The sequence below is a fragment of the Numida meleagris genome, chromosome 1, assembly GCF_002078875.1.
Source record: "Numida meleagris isolate 19003 breed g44 Domestic line chromosome 1, NumMel1.0, whole genome shotgun sequence".
Lineage (NCBI taxonomy): Eukaryota > Metazoa > Chordata > Aves > Galliformes > Numididae > Numida > Numida meleagris.
The window spans coordinates 69,119,595-69,138,625 of NC_034409.1; the positions used below are offsets into that span (position 1 = coordinate 69,119,595).

Consider the following 19,031-nt stretch of genomic DNA (forward strand, 5'->3'; position numbering starts at 1 on the left):
GAAGTGCTGCAGACACTTCATCTGGGTAGAAGTACAGTTTCCTTACGTATGTATGTGCAATACTCAGAGGCTTCCAACGGCATAATGAGGAGGGAGAATGCATAAAAATACACACCAAAACACAATTGTATAAAACGGGTCTATTTTAAAGAAATAACCTTGTTGGTGGGGAACTGAATTATGGAAAACAGTCAAAAGAAGAATAGAGATAGCACTGGTTTAATATCTTTTGGGGGTGACATTACTTTTCATCATCTTTTAAATGAGTTTAAAGCCATATTGCAGACAGCTTGTGAGCCGTCAAGATTCAGTGGTGATTTTGTGAGTGTAAAGGTCATTATTTGGGCTTCCTGGCTGAGTTTAGACTTGAGGGATTCTGATTCAGGACATAATGCCTCCTTGCCGCAGACTAGTTGTCAACGGTTTACGGGCGTTCAGCCCGGTTCCGTGACGAAGGGGACGGGGGATCCACGGGTCCACACCCCGTGAAAAGGGAAAAGGGAAAAAAGGGTAAGGAGATGGCCCTGAGAGCAAAGAACAGCGGCAACAATCTGAGGAGAAACAAACTGATTTACTTAATAAGATATTGGAATGCCAAACAGCACACTATAATACAATATAATTACAATTTAAGCTGATAAATCCAATACAGAGAATGTCCCAAAATCAAGGTAGGCCTTACTCTACTACCGACGATAAGACGGCTGGAGAGCGAGGTGCTGCCAAGACGAGAGACGGGCGGAAAAAGGGACGAGGTCTCGTGATCTGCAAGTTTTTATACTGCGAGCTTTTATCTTTACCCTCCGGCTGGAAATGGTAACAGAGGAGAAAAGTACCGTGGGGACTGTAGTAGTCCTTCTCTTCTGAGAACCAGGTATATCCACTACATGATGTTATGATGTGGAATACCAATAACCGAAAATCACAAAACCATGACACTAGTGTAACTGTATATATTCATAAGAAAAAAGCTCAGTTGCTTTCTGAATTAGTCCATAGGATATGAGGTTGTTGTTCCATCCCATCTGTGCCCATGTTGGAGAAAACAATGGGGCAAACTTGCGGGACTTAAGGATACCCTTGCTGCCTGCCCCTTTAGTGTTCCTGGAATGCTCTTAGTTGAGCTGTTGCCTCTGTCTCCCCGTAATGCAAATTAAAAGTGCCATACTGCAATTAGAGATGCAGAGGGGAGGTCAAGCTAGGGGCGCTGCTTCAGTTAATTTTTCAATGTAGACAAGCTCTTTGCTAATTAGTCTGTTTATCTAAGTCCTGCGGCAGTTTTGTGTATTTGTTGTGCCGTTTTCCTCCTCAAAGTCTGTCTCATTTCAGAAGTGGCTGCCTATCAATAATACATCAAGTGATGCTCCTCAGGCTGTGTGTATTATAAAGTGTATTGTGGGTATAGCTGCTTGTATTGCTTCCAAACACTTTTTATAGCAAGGGCATGACAGTACAGTGTGGTTAATCGTGAAATGAATTCACTGCAGAGGAAAACCACTGTTAAATAAACCCAATGTGAGTGAAGCTGGTAGCAGGGGTGGTGTGTGTACATTATCTAGTTAGTGCTCGCTTAGCCCTGTGCTGTGGAATAGCTTTCCTGTCACTTGTCCCTGCCCCAGCCTTTGCTCTGCATTTGTCCTGTGGGAAGCAGTTACTCAGTCCCGTTATGGATGAACATTTGAGTGGGCACCTTTCCAAGTCCTCTCTGCACTTCCCCCACGAGCAAGACCTTGCTCTGTGTGCCCCCCTGCTGATCTGAGCCCCTTTGGGTTCGGCACTCTTCTCACTCATTGAGGGTGGCAGAAACTGTTCCAATGGGGTGACCTCATTTTGCCAAGATTAATGTTACGGGTCATAGGAAGTACCACTACATTGCTCGGTTCTTCCTTGTTGTTTAAAAGGAGCTCTTGGGAATAAAGGCTCTTTTTGCTTTATTTCTTTGTTTTCTGTCTGCTAATAATCTTGGCTGCTTGTTCACTGTCTTTTCCCTTTTTAAAAGACCAGGAAAACAATGGCTTCTTTTTTTCTGAACTGAGTTTGCTGCAGTGTCTGTAGAACTAATAAATCTCCTTTTGCTTTTTCCTGGCTTAAAAATACCCTTAGTTGGAGGGAAACAATAAATTTAAAATAAAGAAAATTATAGCTTGACCTTTCTTCGTTAGGAAAAGAGTGATGGAATGAAATGGCTACTGGGAGGACCAGCGAGATAAACTGTATGGGCTTGAGGCCTTTTATTTGTCACTTTCCTGGCTCTCCTTTCCAGAAAGCCCCATGCTGGGCCAAAATCAGTTCCCTTTGGCTGTGGACATAATGCTACACGGAGCTCTAAGCTTGTGTTTACATGGCTGCTCACCCGACCGATCATCCCTGTTGTGTGTAGGCTGAACAAAGCAGGACAGCTGGCGAGGGGATGTGACAGAGCTCCCTGCTCCTGCACCCGACCCTGAGCAGTTCTACCACATGGGTGTTAGCAGCCATGTGTCAGCTGTGCACATCTGGAGCGCAGCCTGCTCCTGCCCTATTTCCTCCTCTCCAGACAGGTGGGAGCAGGAGCATAGAGGGATGGATCCCAGCCTGGACCTTCACGAGGCTCTGGGGTGGTCAAGCAGCCCCTCTCCTCCTTTGGCCATCCCACTGGCCTGCTGGCCCTTTCCTACCCCACCCTGCTCCTTCAAACCATTTCAGGGGTAGTTAGAGCTGCTTGGGAAAGCAAATGACTCTGACTCTTGAGTCAGTGGGCACCTTGCATGTCAGGATCGTCTTTCCTTGGGGTTCATGACTAGACTGCATCTTCACAACCTGTAAAAAATCTGTCTGACGTGAAAGAACCTAAAGAAACATTCAAAATTGGTTTAGCCCTACCCAAGCACCCTCTCGTGCTTTGATGATATGCAAGTATTATGATCAAAATTCTGGGACTAACTCAGTGTTGGCTCAAGCAAATGGATGTTTGCTCCATTAAGTCAGCACTACAACCCTGTCAAAATTCCCCTCAAGTCAAAACTGGCTTCTTTATGTTTAGACAGAGAAAATGCTTGGTGTTAGACCAAGCTGATCTGTTCTCTCTCCCTTTCTTGACTTTGCACCTCATTTAGACCTCACATGAAGTCTTACCTTGTTTCATCTCTTTGTGTTGTATCGTTGCCACAGAGGAAATCTCAGATGCAGTCCTCAACCTGCAGCAAATCTGATGGAGTGCGTTGTAGTAAAGAGCCCTGTTTAAGCAGGGAGCTGGGGAGACTCGTAGCGGCTCACTGACCCCATGATAAGACTCTGAGGATGGGTTTTGCAAAGCTTAGCCTTCAAAAGCATTTCTTGTGCCTTCATGTATTTTTCTTTCTGTACTAACAAAGCTTATTTTTAAATCTGTATTACCATCCTTGCATGGAAGTTCTAAGATTACCTGTGCATTTATTAGTGCTGACTTCACAGTGTGGGATTTGCATAGGCTTAACAACCCTGCAACGTGCTATTTTAATTAAAAGTAGTAGGGCCCTTGGATAGGAAGTCAAATCCTGAATTGTTAATACAGTGCAGTTAAGTTTCTCTGTGCCTAGCTAGTAATAATACAAAACTCACTGCACCATGAAAAGGCTGTTTGGAAACTTGGAAGCATAGAAGTGTGTAATGGGACTCTTTGCAAATGCGATCTCAATTGTTCCACTCTTAAACAACAGTTTTCTTCTCCCTTTTATCTTGAATAGCGCTATTTTTTGCTGGTGGGATTTTAGAACTACAGCCTGTTCCTTTGCTTGGGCTGAATTGGTTTTAAGCAGGCAGAGCAAAGAGGTTTGCATGCAATGAGATGCTGAAAGCCAGCAGTGGGGTTTCTCTTCTTGGTGAGAGCAGACACAGCATCTGAGGGCTCAGCAAGGACAAGGGCTCAGCCGTGAGCAAAATAGTCCATTGTGAGCACTTTGCAGGGAAGGCTGGATACCAAGCTGTATCTCTATTTTAGCCTTCCTGCCTGGGAGTGGTAGCCACTGTAGGACAGTGATTATTTCTGTAGTGACCTTTCTGGCACCCAGAACATTTAGTGTCTAATAAAAAGCTGAAAAAGCTACTTTGAGACTGGCCATTAAAGTGTGGGTTGCATGGACAGGACCACAGTCCTAGTGTAGAGAAGGAGTTCTTTGTGTAGGTTGTCTTTCCTTGCTTTCGCTGAGGGGAAGACTGAAGTAGTGTGGTGAAAAGCTATTCCTGGGTCCCTTGAATGAGCTGGTGGCAGAGCCCTGAACCTGAGGCCAAGAGCCCATGGTGTTGTTGCTAGAGAGCATCTCCACAGGCGAGGATCTGGAGCTGGATCTTTCAGCATTTATTTATTTATGCATTTATTTAAAGGAAGGAATCACAGAATTATGAAATATCCCAAGTTGGAAGGGACCCACAAGAATCATTGAATCCAACTCCAGGCTTCACACAGGACCACCGAAAATCAGACCGTATGACTGCAGGTGTTGTCCAGACACTTCCTGAACTCTGGCCAGCTTGATGCCATGACCACGGGGAAGCTTGTTCCAGTGCCTGACCACCCTCTCTGTGAAGATCCTTTTCCTGATATTCAACCAAACTTCTCCTGTTGCAGCTCCATGCCATTAAGTTTGTGGATCTCTTTTGGCAAGAAATGCCAGGCAAATTTAGAGATGTGAAGTCTCGTCAATTACTCATCTTTTCCTTGCAAACTGCCTTGAAACATTGTGTTTCTGTGATACCGTCTTTTCTAGTAATCCGGCTTCATGAAGAACATCTGAAAGAAATTTGGGGAAAGGAGGGCCATGGAATAAACAGTGAATAACTTGATGGCTTTGTCTCATTTGTATTACCAGAGGAAAAGAAGAGTGATTATTTTTTTGCATATTAGACTACACAAGGAATTCTTTGTAAAGATTATATTAAGTGCCCTCATGAGTAACAGTCGGTAATGCAGGCAGGAAGGGGAAGTGTCTTGTAGGGGCTGCATTACCATCAAGTACGCAATAATTGCTGTAGTTTAATGAGCCTGGTAGGAGCTGGGGTGAGCTGTCTGGCTAATTTCAGCTTACAGTAGGTGATCTCAGCCTGCGGATCCCTGTCTTACATGCAGAAATGGAGAAAATATGCATTTTAAAAGGTGGTGTTGCATGTAGGCAACTAACCAAGTAAATATGAAACATTTGTCTACTCAGGGAGAAAAGGCTGTGGGCAAAGCGGGAGAGCTAATAGGGCTGAGCTTATGAATGAAGGTAGCTGCTTTCTTGGGTTAAATGTTCCCACCCAGCTCAGATTCAGGCTCAGCTGAGATGTGCTTGTCAACTGTGGTTCATTGGGGTTTAGGGCTCATCACATTTATTGGATGCCTTTGCGTCCATGCTCAAGCTCTGTCTTGTTCCTGGCCTCAGTGTTTCTTAGCTTGATGCCATAAACTTTGTGTTCTCTTTCTCTGACACTGCAGTGCTTGACACAGAGGCTGGGCTTTAGTTGCCAGCATACAGCTATTAATAAAAGGAGCCAGACTATCATGGCTGAGGAGAGATCATCTCATCACAGGGCAGATCTGGTGACAGCACCAGTGCCTTTTTGACACTGCTGTAAGGATGTGTGTTGCTCTTTTTTCACCTGGGGCATTTGCTGCAGAGCTGCTAAGGCTACTGTGGCCATCCAGCCCTCCTGGCTGTGGTTATGTTGTGCAGCTCCAGTGTGTATGTAGGGATAAAATGTACATTGACATGTGGGCTGCTGTCCCAAGCAGGGTTTGCCTATTAACACCATGGAGAGGGTGTAATCGGTCTGGACTTGATGTGATAACGGAGAAGGGAAGAACAATTTTTCATCTTGTTGCTTATCCCCCAAGTTGTTTGCTTTGCCAGCATCTTTTCTGTCTCTTGAAAATGTGTGCTCGTTCAAAAAGGAACATACAGCCATCTGTTTCTTGAACGTGATCACACGGGTTTTGAAAATCTTCTCCTGAAAGTATGTTCTTATTCTTCGTGATCTAATTGCGGGCTACTTTTCCTCCAGACAGGAAAACTAAATGGTGGAACTCATCTTTTTTTCCTCCCTGGTCATTACAGGCACCGCTTCATTGGTATTTTTGTTCCTGGTTGGTACAGTGAGTGCTTCCTGCATATTTTTCCTGGGTGAAAAACAGTTGTTCTGTTGTTGCAAAACACTGACCTCTCTAAGGAAGGAGAGAGACCGATAGCTGATGAAGTTTTTCCTCTGAGGATAATCCATTGTAATTGCCAGCAGTATAATTCTTGCTTACTCCTTAGATAAAGTGCTGTAATAGATTGATTATGAAGAGGATTCTTGGATAAAATCAACCTTGACTAGAAAGGCTTGGGGGTGTTAGTGGGGAGGAGATACTGGCATTCTGCGTTCACAATGCAGAAACATTTGTAGGAATGAATGCAAATAAAACTTCTGTTTATCTATGCTCTAGCTGCCAGGCACAGAGAGGGTCTGGGCCAGCCTGATTTGCTAGCACTGATGGGATGTGCCCAGGGGCTGAGCCCTGACTATGGGTAGTTGTCCTTCCTGGCCCTGTGGAGAGCACCCCATACTCACTCCAGGGTACCCCACTCTGAGGGTGGTCAGTGCTGGCCCTCAGCCTGCCTTGCTTCTAAATCAGGGATAATTTGATCATACTTTTGACCCCCAAGTAGCTTCCAAGGCTTATGATACAGAGATGCCAAACGGTTGCTACCAACTATTTGTCTGGCATTTGGAGTTGGCAAAATCTCGTTCTTGACAATTTTTTTCCTCTCTGTGGACCTTTGTACCACTGTGACTGATGATCCTTCTCTTTGGACATCTTTGTTGCCACTACCTATCCTGCCTCGTATCTCCAGCATCCCTCCTCCATCTTTGTTGTCTCAGTTCATGGTTTCTCTCCTGTGTTTCACTCTCATGATGTCTGCACAGCAGTCAGCAGGCACGCTGGGTGTGAGACCTGCCCTGTCCCTGTGCTGGCAGGCCAGCCACCAGGCCTAGCAAAGACAGGCACTGCTGAGCTTCTGCAGCAGATTTGAGCGTTATGTGAGGCTGCTTTGCATGCTCCTGCTCTACCTACATGCTAATGTCTCCTGAACATCTGGCAGTGTGACACCTAGATCTCTTTTCCTTCTGCCAAACATGGTCAAAATTGACTACTGACTCGGTTATTTAAGAGGGTGAGGACTTACAGACAACACTAACACATACATTTAATTTCCTTAAGAATCTAGGCCAAAAATGTGTGGTGAGGGTTTTATTCTTCAGTCATGCACTTTAAAACTGTGTGGAACAATGTGATTAGTAGAAATAACATTTTGAGGATTATTTGCAGTGTATATGGAAATGCATAATCTGAATCCTGTTTGCATATGTATTAACAGCTTAAAAGAGCTGAAACAAATAACTTGTCTATATAGAGAAATATCAAAGTAAATGTATGAAACTTGCTTGTGTAGCTGGAAAAGCATCTAGTTAATGTTGGTTTTAATTTTTACGTTTTTTCATCAAATCATTTGGCTGCCTCTTCTTTATAACAAAAATGATACACAAAAATAAGGATACATTTTGTTATTTTTCCTGGTAAGTGCTTTTGTTTTTTAGCTGTTTGCGTATCTTCTGCCTCACATAGAATCATAGAATGGCTTGGGTTGGAAGGGATCCCAAGGATCATCAAGCTCCAACCCACCTGCCACAGGCAGGGCCACCAACCTCCAGAAAACCTCACATCTTGGCTTTGGAAATGCAGAGCTTGCGTACTTGTGCCTCATGAACAGGGTTTTAAAAGTTTGTGTTGCTGGAGCTATTTAAATTCCTTCTAGGAATGGCAAAGTATCACTAGACTTCAAAGTGAAGGATGCCTGTAACAGATGAGGGTAGTTGAAGGACGGACATCTTTCTGGAAAATGTTACTGCAAACCCTATATGTGAGTCCTGATCCTTTCTGTTAGGGGAGCGTTCTCTGCTGATTTCATATAGAGTTGGGAGGGAAGTTGACAATCAGCGATTTGCAACACCAGCCTGGTTTGGGTGACCACTGCTGACTATTAGAGCAAGGCCTGTTTTACTTGGAGTGAACCAAGGCTGAAGCTGTCCCATAAGCTTCCAACCTGGTGGCACACGGAGGCTTTTCCTGACTTGCCTTTGTAGAAGAATAAGTCCAAACAGTGCCTGCGTGAGAATAAATCCCTTTGATAATCTGTGTTAGTTTAGTGATAGTGGCGTTACATCCCATTGCTGTTATCTTACTCTAAAAAAAAGCAGTCGTCTCTAGGAAAGCTGCTGTGGCCTTTTGGCCTCCAGCACCAGGGCCACCTGAGACACAGCAGGCGGTTGGTGTTGCCTCCAGGGCAGGGATCTGGAGATTGCAGCATGCGCCAGCTTGCTGTGTGGTTTATGAGGTTGAAGAGTTTGGACACCTTTCTGTTAGCAAACTTGACAGAACTATGAAAGAGACAGAATCCTGGCGAGTAGTTTTTGTTGGTATTGAGTTTGTCCCGTAGAAAATGTCTTTCAGGAGATTTAATTCTCTCGAATCTGATTGCACAGACTTCTTATCACACCACTTCCATAAGACAGGCGCTGTGCACTTGGGATCTTCAATTAAGTTCATAAAATAATCTTCCATGTCTTTCAGCTATTTCCATATCCCTCCCTGATGGACTTCTGTTTTCACAGGCCACAGCCTTGCTTTGACTTGCAGAATTCAAGCCAAGAGCTGACAGAAACTGCGGTGTGGGGCTCAGTTCACAGATTGACTCAGTCAGTGATTAATACAAAATTAGTCATAGTCTTAAAATTCTTCCTTGCCTAGGTCATGTCTAGTTCCACTTCAAATCACTAACTTATCAGTGTTTAAAGGTGTTGTTTAAACCTTCTGCAATTGTAGTTTCATTATTTCTTGCAAGTGCTTTGTTAAATGATCTATCTGGTATTCTCCTCTGACTCAGAAGATTATAAATGTTATTTATAATGGTCCCAGAAAGTATTAATTTGCTGTGCTGACTGGCTGTGTTATGTGTCGTTCAGTGCTGGTGTGTTGAGTCAGTGGCATTTGTGTTTGTTTGTTGTTTAGATTCACCATTTGGTGGTAGGAAATGTTGTTGCATGACGTATCAGATGCTTGGGGCGCTGGGGTTAACGACGTGGTCAGTTTGCTCAGGTCCCTTAATATTCACTTTGGGTTCCTGTGTGCGCCAAAAACTCTCAGGTCTAGATCGAAGCTTTGTTTTTCAGCCAAAGCTGGCTCTTGCAGGCTGGACAAGCACTGCTTCAGGTTTCAGCTGAGGGTGCAGTAATAGCCAAAACCAGACTGTTTGTTCATGTGGATGCTGTGTGTTTATGTGCCCTTTCCAAAGATGTGCAGCCTTCTAGAAACCAAAAATAAAGAGCTGAAATACCTGTTTTTGTATGTGTTTTGTATAAGTGTGGCTCATCTGTCCCACTGTTAATAAGAGATCAGCTATGTGATCTGCAGCAACTGAGAAATGTATGCAGGGACAGGATGATTTGAATGTGAGAAAGATTGGGTGCTGATAGATGATACTTGGTGTGGATAGGTGATGTATACAAATGAGGGGGGAATTGTTCAAGCTGTAGCCCTAATTATTTTAGATTCAAACTAGCCTTTACCTAAAGGCCTGTTACAAAAAATTATACCACAAGTGTACCAAAGTAAAAGACATAAAATCATAGAATACTTGAAGTTGGAAGAGACCCATAAGCATGATAGAGTCCAACTCTGGCTCCACAGAGGACCACCCAAAAATCAGACCATGTGTCCGAGAGCATTTTTCCAGACACTTCTTGAACTCTGACAAGCTCAGTGCTGTGACTGTTTCCCTGGGGAGCCCATTCCAGTGCCTAACCACCCCCTTGGTAAAAAACTCCTTCCCAATATCCAACCCAAACCTCTCCTGTCACAGCTTTGTGTCATCCCCCAGGTTCTGTCGCTGGTCACCAGAGGCTCCTGCCCCTCTGCTCCCCCTCATGAGGAAGCTGTAGGCTGTGATGAGGTCTCCCTGCAATGTCCCCTTCTCCAGGCTGAACAAACTAAGTGCATCAGTGACTATCCCCTGTAAAATCAGTGGGTTCCCAAATAATTCAAACTGTGCTTCTTCATTGCTTTGCTCTGTGACTTCAGATCTCCCTCCCACCTTACCAAGGCAGGATGACTGGATGCAAGTATCTTGCACTGCTGACTTCCTTAGAAATGTATGTATTTGTTAATTTTTCTTCATGAAATTTTGAGTCAAGTTTTGCATAGTAGCTATTGATTCATTCTTTAAAGAGGAAGAAAAAAAAGGAAAAATCATACGTTGTCACTGATTAATGGTCGAGTTCACAAGAACCAAACATGCTTCTCAAGAAAGAATCTTCTCAGTGTATGCTTTTATGCGCAGTGTAAGCTAGGTATTACTTTAGGGAAGACTAGAAGTTCTGCAAAAGTATCTTGTAATGTATTCAAGTCTTTTTGGAAGCCAAAGAATCAGATTGCAGAAGTGCTCGTGCAGGTCTGGACAAGAAGGAACTGTGCCTGCACAGGAGCTGCTGGCCGCTTTGCGAGCCCAAGTGGAGCTACAGCTTGGCCAAGCTACTGTATGTGCCTCTGGGCTCTCACAAAGATGTCCTGGCCACAGCTGGATGGTCAGACTCTCCTAGCAGACTGAAGGAAGCAGAGCACTCAGTCAAGCTTTCTTGCCCAGAGGTGTGTGTGTAAGATGGGATGGGCCAAGGAGCCTGCTTCTTGGCAGCTGTTCTGGCAGGCTTGCTGCAGGGAGGGCTGGCTCTCTGGAGAGATCCAAGTGATACTGCCTTGAGAAATCAGAAACTTTCTCAGCCTCACTCTGAAGGGCTAAGAGGTCAGGGTGTGCACAGAGCTGTTTACAACTGGGGAAGCCTGAGCTGTTGTCAGAGGTGTCCTGAAGAAGCAGCTGTGCTGCTTCAGGTTGGGAATGCAGTGTATTACAGATGGTGCCCTCTCTCATTGGAAGGCTGAAAGTCTGGATATCCCCAGTGGATTTGAAGAAACACTCCCCGTCCATGAAACTTTGGCAACCTTATTTTGCACTGTCCTGTTCTTCAGGCTGAGCTTTGTGGCCTGGCTGATGCTGCCCTCAGCAGCCAAATCCATCCCGCCCATGTCCTTTGTTTCTATCTGATTTCTTGGTGCTGAGAGAGCCCTGGCCGTAGCCCAAATAACTTAACATGCTACATCATGCTGACCATGTACATCCTCAAGTGGTCCAAGCAGCCAGCAGGCACAAAGCCTTGTTGTCCTGAGCAAGGCTGGTCCCTGCGTTCAATTCAGGCATAGGCGTGTAGGAAGTTCAGCTCATGAAGCGCTTTGGGGTGTGAGGGGGTGGTGGGAAGTAATGAAATGCAAGCTGCCTTGAGTTCTGCTGCCTGTGGAAGATGTCACATGGTCTTCTTTAAAATGTAGGAAGAATGTCATAGTGGCTTTTCAATTTATACACAAACATTCAGACATGAAGCAAGTGCGTGGGAAGGAAGAGTAATTTGAATTGTGCTGTGATTGCTTGAGTCCCATGTCACAGAGGCGTTTTGAGTAGAAAAGAGATGCACCTTCTGATCTTGTAGGTCAAAACCCTTCTTTTCTTGATCAGAAATGCTTAGGGAAAGCTGATCTTTATTTATATCTAGTAAAGAGCATAAGTAAGTCAGATTATTTCCTTGCAGTGTACTTGATTGGATTCTTCCAAAAACGTTCCTGAACCAAAGCTCCAGTAGGTACAAAGAAAGGACATAGGGCCATGGGCTGCAAGAAAAGCACTAAATGCATTGCAACATGTGAAAATTTCATGTATTTAAGAATGGGATTGTGTCCCTTTCAAATCCAAGCAGCAAGTAATTGCATGCAATTTTGTTTCCATAATGCAAAGAAAAAATGTGTAACCATTGGAGAAAGCCTTTGATTGGCAAGGTAAAATATTACTGTGGAACATGGAAGATTGCAGGATTAAGATTACTGTTTTCTTCCTGGTTAAGAGATTACATTTTTTTTGTCCTTTTCAGACAGACTGTAATATCTTGCACCTCTCTTTTGTTTTGCCTCTGTTTACATTTATCTTGCAATACCGTCACTTCTTGGCAATATTGGGAAGTTCCTCCAGGGTAACTATATTTTGCACTGGTCTCTGCATGAACGTCTGATAACTTCTCTTTCACCTGTTGTGCCTCATCCTGCAGTTATTAAATTGTGTTCCTAAATATCAGCTCTTGATTATGCGTGTGGTTTTATGGGTTGTTTTTCATGCTGAAACTGAACTTAAAGTGAACTCTTCCTGGGAGAGCTGAGATTTGAATCAAGGCTGAAAAATTAAGGAAGCTACAGAAGATGCTGTGTCGATCACTTTCCTAGTAGCCTTAGAAGCAAACAGAATCCTTCTGGAACAGTTCTCCATGTAGTTTATAAGGGGATTAACTCACTTTTGAGAAATGCTTGCACGATTTTCCCTTTCTCATTAGGTAGCCAGTGCCCATGCTGCTTGCTAGAGGTGTGGTCTGGGTCTGTGCAACTCTGACTCTGCTCAGGAGGAAATGACTAAAACTTTCTGACAAACCACAAGAACAAAGAGCATCTTTGATTTACCAAAATAGTCATGGTCATGAGGTTCAGGATGAGCTGCTGAAGCCTTGGAGCCAGCACTCCAGTCTGGGAAGAGCAGATCAGCCCCAAATTGAAGGGAGACTTGGCAGAACAGCGAGGGAGCTTTGGGCTGAGAGGTGTCCAGGACTCCCTTGTGCTACAACGCCCTTCTGTGATGGAGGAGATGGGATCTTACCCTTCTGCTCTACTGCTGCTTTTGGGTCTTTGCAGCCCGAGAATCCCAAAGCTCCCCCATATCTGTGAGCCACACGTGAATGGAAATGAATGTTGGGAGTGAAGAGGAGAAGCTCTGTTTAATGATAGGTGTTTAGTTTCAGTGCATGGTATTACTTTAAGCAGACCTGCAATAACACTGTTAACTAACTTTTTTCTCTGGCTTTGTAAGTTTGTACATGACATTCTGCAGTACCCTTTATAGAAACCTCAAATATTTTTCTTTCCCCGCCTACCATGCTTTGTCTCTTTTTCCATCTGACAGATGTTTTTTTTCTTCCTGTGTTACACAGGGCATAATTATTCTGTTGCAATAGCCTGAAGCCCTGGTCCTGTGACAGAGTCTGCTAGCAGAGACTTATATGTCCCTGTCCTTCATGGTCTATGTACGTTGTGTTTTTTTCCTGGTGTTCTTCCCAATCTGTTTTAAAAAACTGTTCTGAGAAGCAATGAACCATTTTAGAATCATAGAATCACCAAGGCTGGAAAAGATCTCCAAGATCATCCACTCCAGCCGTCCACCTGTCACCACTATTTCCCACTAAACCATGTCCCTCAGTACAACATCTAAACACTCCTTGAACACCTCCAGGGTTGGTGACTCCACCACCTCCCTGGGCAGCCCGTTCCAGTGCCTGATCACTCTTTCAGAGATGCAGTATTTCCTAACATCCAACCTGAACCTCCCCTGGTGGATCTTGAGGCCATTCCCTCGAGTCCTGTCACCAGCTGCATGGGAGAAGAGACCGACCCCCAACTCTCCACAACCTCCCCTCAACCTCCTTTGTATGCCCCAGGACAGTCTTTTTTACATTTTTAATATTTCAGCCTGGGATTGCATCTTTTTTTTTGTGCTCCATTACCGTGTGTCATAAGTGGGTTGAATTCTCTCTGTTTTAGCTCACGCCTTCTGGATATTTGCTGTCGGTGTTTGTTGTCGCAGGTCAACTAGGTAGTCTGTCTCTTTAGCCCTTAATATTTTTGAGTCAAGTGTTTGCATTCTGATCATGTTGCTTGCTTGTCTGAGCTTCCCTCAGCTTGCCAGTATATGCTCTTGCTCTTGGCTCAGTCGTTGTTCCATGTGCAATGTCTCAGCCTCCCAGGGCAGCAACCCAGTGGTGCACCAAGGTCTTAACTAGAAGGTTACTGACCTTCCTGCGGAGCAATGTGCGGTACCTTTCAGCAGCATTCCTCATTGTTTCAGTCCTTCTACCAGCTGTGTTTCACTGAGCACTCATGTGGGAGTTAGATTTTTATATCTTAATGGGGGCTTGTATTATTGCCTAGGTTTGGAATTTTTAAATCTGTCCAGAGTTTTATTCCCAAACCTCCCTCTGCATTTCAGATCTGAAGTTCATGTAGAACTTTATCCCAGAACAATTTTGTCAAGCTTCCCATGCCAAATAGCTTTTATTTTGACCCAAGTCTTTAGATGGGAGTATCCTCTGTGATGATGGGAAAGGGCTGTAGGGTTGTTTCAGTGCCCTGTGCTGCTCTGACTTTCACTGGCTTCTCTTCACGCTCAGAGCTCTGGTCGTTCAGATCCGTGGGGTGCTTGTCTGGCAGTTCTGCAGGTTACAGTAGTGAGAAGGAATCATTTCAAGGTGTCATTCACCTTCCTTGCTTTGTGTTGTATAGACGTGATCTGCTGGGAGGTGGGGGCAGGCATGAGCCTGACCATTTAATGCAGGAATACTGAGAGAGGACGTTGCTGGGAATTGTTAGGAATAAACAAGCTAATTTCCTATTTGTACATCAACTGTCATCCTTTAATCTCTTGGCATGTTTTTTGTTGTTTTTATTAAATGCTGTTATGTACGTCATCCACTGTGCTTCCTGTATCCCATGTCAATTTATCATAAACTTTTATAAGATTTCACCGTTAAGTCTCCTCAGACTTTGTAGCGATTAATTAAATTCTTTATTTCTCTTTTCAGTGTCAGAAGCTTATATGGATCAGTGGAATTGGCTCAAGAGTAACGGTGGAGATCAGCGTTGAGTCTGCTCCCCTGGGTGAGTAACCTAAGCCAGCGGCTTACTCCTTACCATTGATGTCGACGTATCTGCTGGTTTTTGCTTGATACCTTACACAACAGCTTCTTTAGGCCTTTAGTTCAAATGTTGTTAAAATTATACTGCATTACAGCTTCCTGCAGGAGTTGTAGATGAATGTAATGCTGTGTCTGCTTATGGAAAAATCCATTTTTTTTAATGTCTTTTAAAGGGTAGCCATCATTTATGCATTCTGAACTGCTGTTTAGGTTTGGGGAGGCTTTCTGAATTTTAAAGACAGAGGCTTAGGAATTAACATACAGACTGTGGCAGTATAATAGAATATATTTTGGTTATCCAAGAAATAAAAATGAAGTGACCACTGGAGCCATTCTTGTGGCACACTGTGGACTCAACAAGCAGCCAGTGCTTCAGAACGGGCCTCGCTGCACTTGCCACACCTCTGTGGTGCAGCAGTGCTCTGTGTCTGCAGCTAATCTAACTCGGCAGGTCTATGGCAACGTGTAGAGAAACTGCCCAGGGCTTTCAGATCACTGGGCCAAGTTTAAGTTTATGTGAAAACCGCTTTTGACAGAACAGACTATCTGTTGCATTAGCTGTTGGAAATGGCCCAGTTTAGTAGACTTCAGGGTGTGGCATTTTGCATTTGGTCTAGACTGATTTGATCCAAGTAGTGTAGTGCATGTCAGAGCTGCCAGTCTTGTTTTGGGGATGGTTATCTTCTATCTACTTAGTTTTGGATATTACGGTACAATCTGGCATGTGAAGGACTTCAGGCTTCTAAATTCCAGCAGGCTCTTCACTTGGAGAGCTGGGTTGATTTGTTGCACCTGCACTTCAGCTCTGCACGCTGTGACTGGGATGCACTCATCCAATACCATACCTATATCAACTTCCAGTCCACAGCCCTGTTGTGTTTCTTCTCAGCTGCTGTCTTCACACTGTAACTGCTTCATCAGGCTGCTCCCCACTCCAGCTGGGATCTCTTGCCTTTTTGTGTGTGTCTTCTGCCACTGGAGGGCTGTACAGCCCTCACATTCACCTGCATGCCATGGTATGCCACCCACTCATGGGGCTGAGATGGTCGGTGACTGCTGTTCATCACTACGTTTAACAGCTTGCACCTCAAGAAGGTGCTTGCCGTGTTCCCAGAGATTTACTCTCTCTTTGGAGAGAGCAACAAGTGTGCCTCTGCTGCCTGGGACTGTTGGTGTGGCCACCAAGCTCCAAAGCTGGCTTTGGTCATTGCTGCTCATCAGTGCCATCCTGCATCCACAGACCTGCCTGGAGATGAGACTGTGTCTTGTTCAGGATGTTATTTCCCTTCTCTTCCTCTCCTTCCCACTGCTACAGTCCTTGGAGCACCTCTTCTTGGGCTTCTGACCCTTCCTGCTCTAAGTCACTGTGTGTGAACTCTCTGTGGGATCTACAGGCTGCCTGGGGGCCTGGAAAGAAGCGAGTGATGCTCTTTATTCATCAGGAACCCTAAAGTCTGGCACCAAAAGCTTTTATTCTCCAGGCTCTTAATCAGTGGTCTGCTGGCTCCAAGAGCAGTTATCACCTATTGTCCTTCTATCCGGGTCCCATTTCTTCCGTTTTATTGCATATCAGAATTGCAGGGATTACATTCCAGCTGGCCAGGCACTCCAGCTGGATTTGAATGGGTTGTAGCTATAAAAACATCATTAGAAGTCTGATGTTGGCTGGCCTCCACCTTCTGCTGGATGTGTGTTTAGGGATTTTCAGTCTGCTGGCATGACCATGCAAATGTTTTGCCTTCGTTGGAAATCTCTGGATCCTTGCTTTCCAGATGTTGTGCTGGTTTTCCTTCCTAGGAATAGCCAGAAGCATTGGGACCCAAATCTTCTTTCTCTTCCATATTGCTCCGGGAAGAAGCGTGTGCCCAGATCCCTCCTAGTTGGCACCTGTGGGTGCTTGATCCTTTCTCTGTTCCCACAGCCTGAGTGCCAGTGTATCTCTGCTGTTTGGAGGCTTTCTGCTTGAGTTAGACCTATTTTCCTCAGCAGTCTGTCCGGAAGGCTGAAAGTGATTTCTCCTTCTGCTACTTGCTTTCACCCTCAAATAAGTAAATAAAAGCCTCTCCTAGCATGATGGCCCGAAGTCCCTGCCTCTGACTCAGCACTAGGCTATGTTATGAGCTGCTGCCTGCTGCTCCCAGTCGGGCAGATGAGTGCAAGGGCTTCACATTGTCCTGCATGTACATCTCATCACTGCATTTATTAGTGTTTAGGTGGCTTGTCCTGTGGGGTACAGCCCCCATGCAGCTTCTCTTGGGCTTTTAATAGTTGTGCTAAACTCAGATATGCTCAAAATAGTGCTGAGTGTTTCCTGGAGCTTGTGGCCCCTCTGCATGCTTATGGGAGGTGCGGCACTGCCTGTGGGCGGGGTGGGGAGGCAGACAGTTGTAGTGTGTTTGCCTGGGGTTTGAGGTCCATCGTGGCCAGACACTGGGGCACAGCACAGGGACAGCTGCAGGATGTATAAGTTGGGGATATCACTTGCGTGTCAGTGTGCTACCCGAGACTGCTATGTGGCCAAGAGTGCAATGCAAGATAAAGCTCCTGATTTGTAGGAAAAGTTGCCCCCCTCCTCATATTCAGCCTTGTTCAACCCCATTGTGCTGTCCAAGCGGTGCCAAGGCATTGAATGACATGGAGGTGCTGGTGAAGGAAGGTCAGTTTTGCTGTGATTAGCTGCTGGGTTCAAGAAGGGTTAAGCCCATGAGTCTACTCATTTATTTTTGAGTTTACATTTCTCTTGGGTGAATGACACCTCCACATTTTAAGCCCTTCGTAGGAGAAGTGAACCTTGGGCCAGAGGGAGAGGGGAAGATGCGTGTCACCCCTGGCATGCGGTGAGGGGGAAAGGGGCAGGGTTTTCATGTTTGTTTTTTTCCCATCCCTTTCTTCCAAGAGGCAATATTGCAGCTTACAGAAAGCAGTATGCATGTCCTTGTGCTTTTGCTCTGACTATGCAGTGTGGTTTGGGTAATGTTATCGTAGCTTCACATTATGTTCACCCATAGTGCTGCTGGCAGCTCTCTAATACACATAAATGTCTGTACGGAGAGAAAGGGAGCTGTGTTTATCCGTACATATTAGCTTACTACCCTGTTTATCTCACATGTGACCTCTCTGCGGCACAGAGCCTTTCCGTACTTTCCCCCGCCCTCTCTTTTTTAGTTACTTGACTTTCCCAGTCCTGACAGTTGCTTTATATTCAGAAAATAAAAATTCATCCCCCACAAAGCTTTCAAATCTGATTTCATTTCTTCTCTTGCTTCTCTGAGAAACTCTTCTTGATTTCTTCAAGACTGAGAATGTATATTTTTCCTGTTTACTTAGGCAAGCTTATTTTGTCTGCAGAAACCTGGTCAACTGATATGTTTCATTTTGTGAATTTATAATCCTGTGAGGTTTATGTGTTGAGAATAATCTTTCTGAGCTGGAAGAAGATTGTCCAATCTGTTTCAAGATGTCCCACTTTCTGAGTATTGCATCTCATTAGAAATAGGGCTGGCTGTTTGTGTGGCTTTTTTCTTCCCTTAAGTAGCTTGAGGGAGGAAATCTATCACTGCATCATCTGGTAATAATACTTGGCACTTTATTTGCATCTTCAAAGAATGATACAGCTCTGAATTAAACAATTTCTCTATCATTGTGTAGCAGTTTATTATTCGCCCCATTTTACAGAGGGGAAAATGAACTGCAAGTCAAGGGACCTTGGGCCGTGAGAAGAGATGAATTATCACCATGAGTTCCTGGCTCCCTGACTGCTACTGGAGCAGTACCACACCTTTCTTGTTTAAATGAAGGAAAAAAAAAAAAGTAGGAAAAAATAGTGTTTGATTCCCATGGACAACAAAGGGAAAGGGAGAGGTGTTTATCTTGAATGATCTTGCCTAATCTTTGTTAACTATTTAGGTAGGTGAAATCATTGTTGTTTCTGTAATATTTAGAAGTATTTTTTCCTCTTTGCAGCTGAGGGTGGGATGGGAAAAGTGTGGCATCCTAAATGGGGACTGTGTTACTGCACAGGAATAATCCCTCTCACGTCTCCCACCATGTGCCACAGCAAGATTCTTGTTTTTCCCCTCCTGTTGCTGGCTCTGAGTGGTGTCTGGGATGTTACAGAGCAGATCTGCGCGTAGTTGCAGCAATGTTGATGACTACTGCTTTTCATT

General features: G+C 44.6%; 1 protein-coding gene across 11 annotated transcripts in view; it reads left to right on the plus strand.

Moving 5' to 3' along the window:
- The window catches only part of PPFIBP1 (PPFIA binding protein 1), a 101,350-nt gene that overhangs the window by 11,298 nt on the left and 71,021 nt on the right, over positions 1-19,031 (plus strand). For 10 of the 11 annotated variants that reach the window (XM_021392260.1, XM_021392312.1, XM_021392288.1 and 7 more), the window contains one exon: positions 14,752-14,827. The gene's annotated coding sequence lies outside the window, so the exon portion shown is untranslated. Of the gene's footprint in view, positions 1-14,305; positions 14,419-14,751; positions 14,828-19,031 lie in introns of those variants that run through there. The other variant, XM_021392278.1, reaches the window with a different exon arrangement.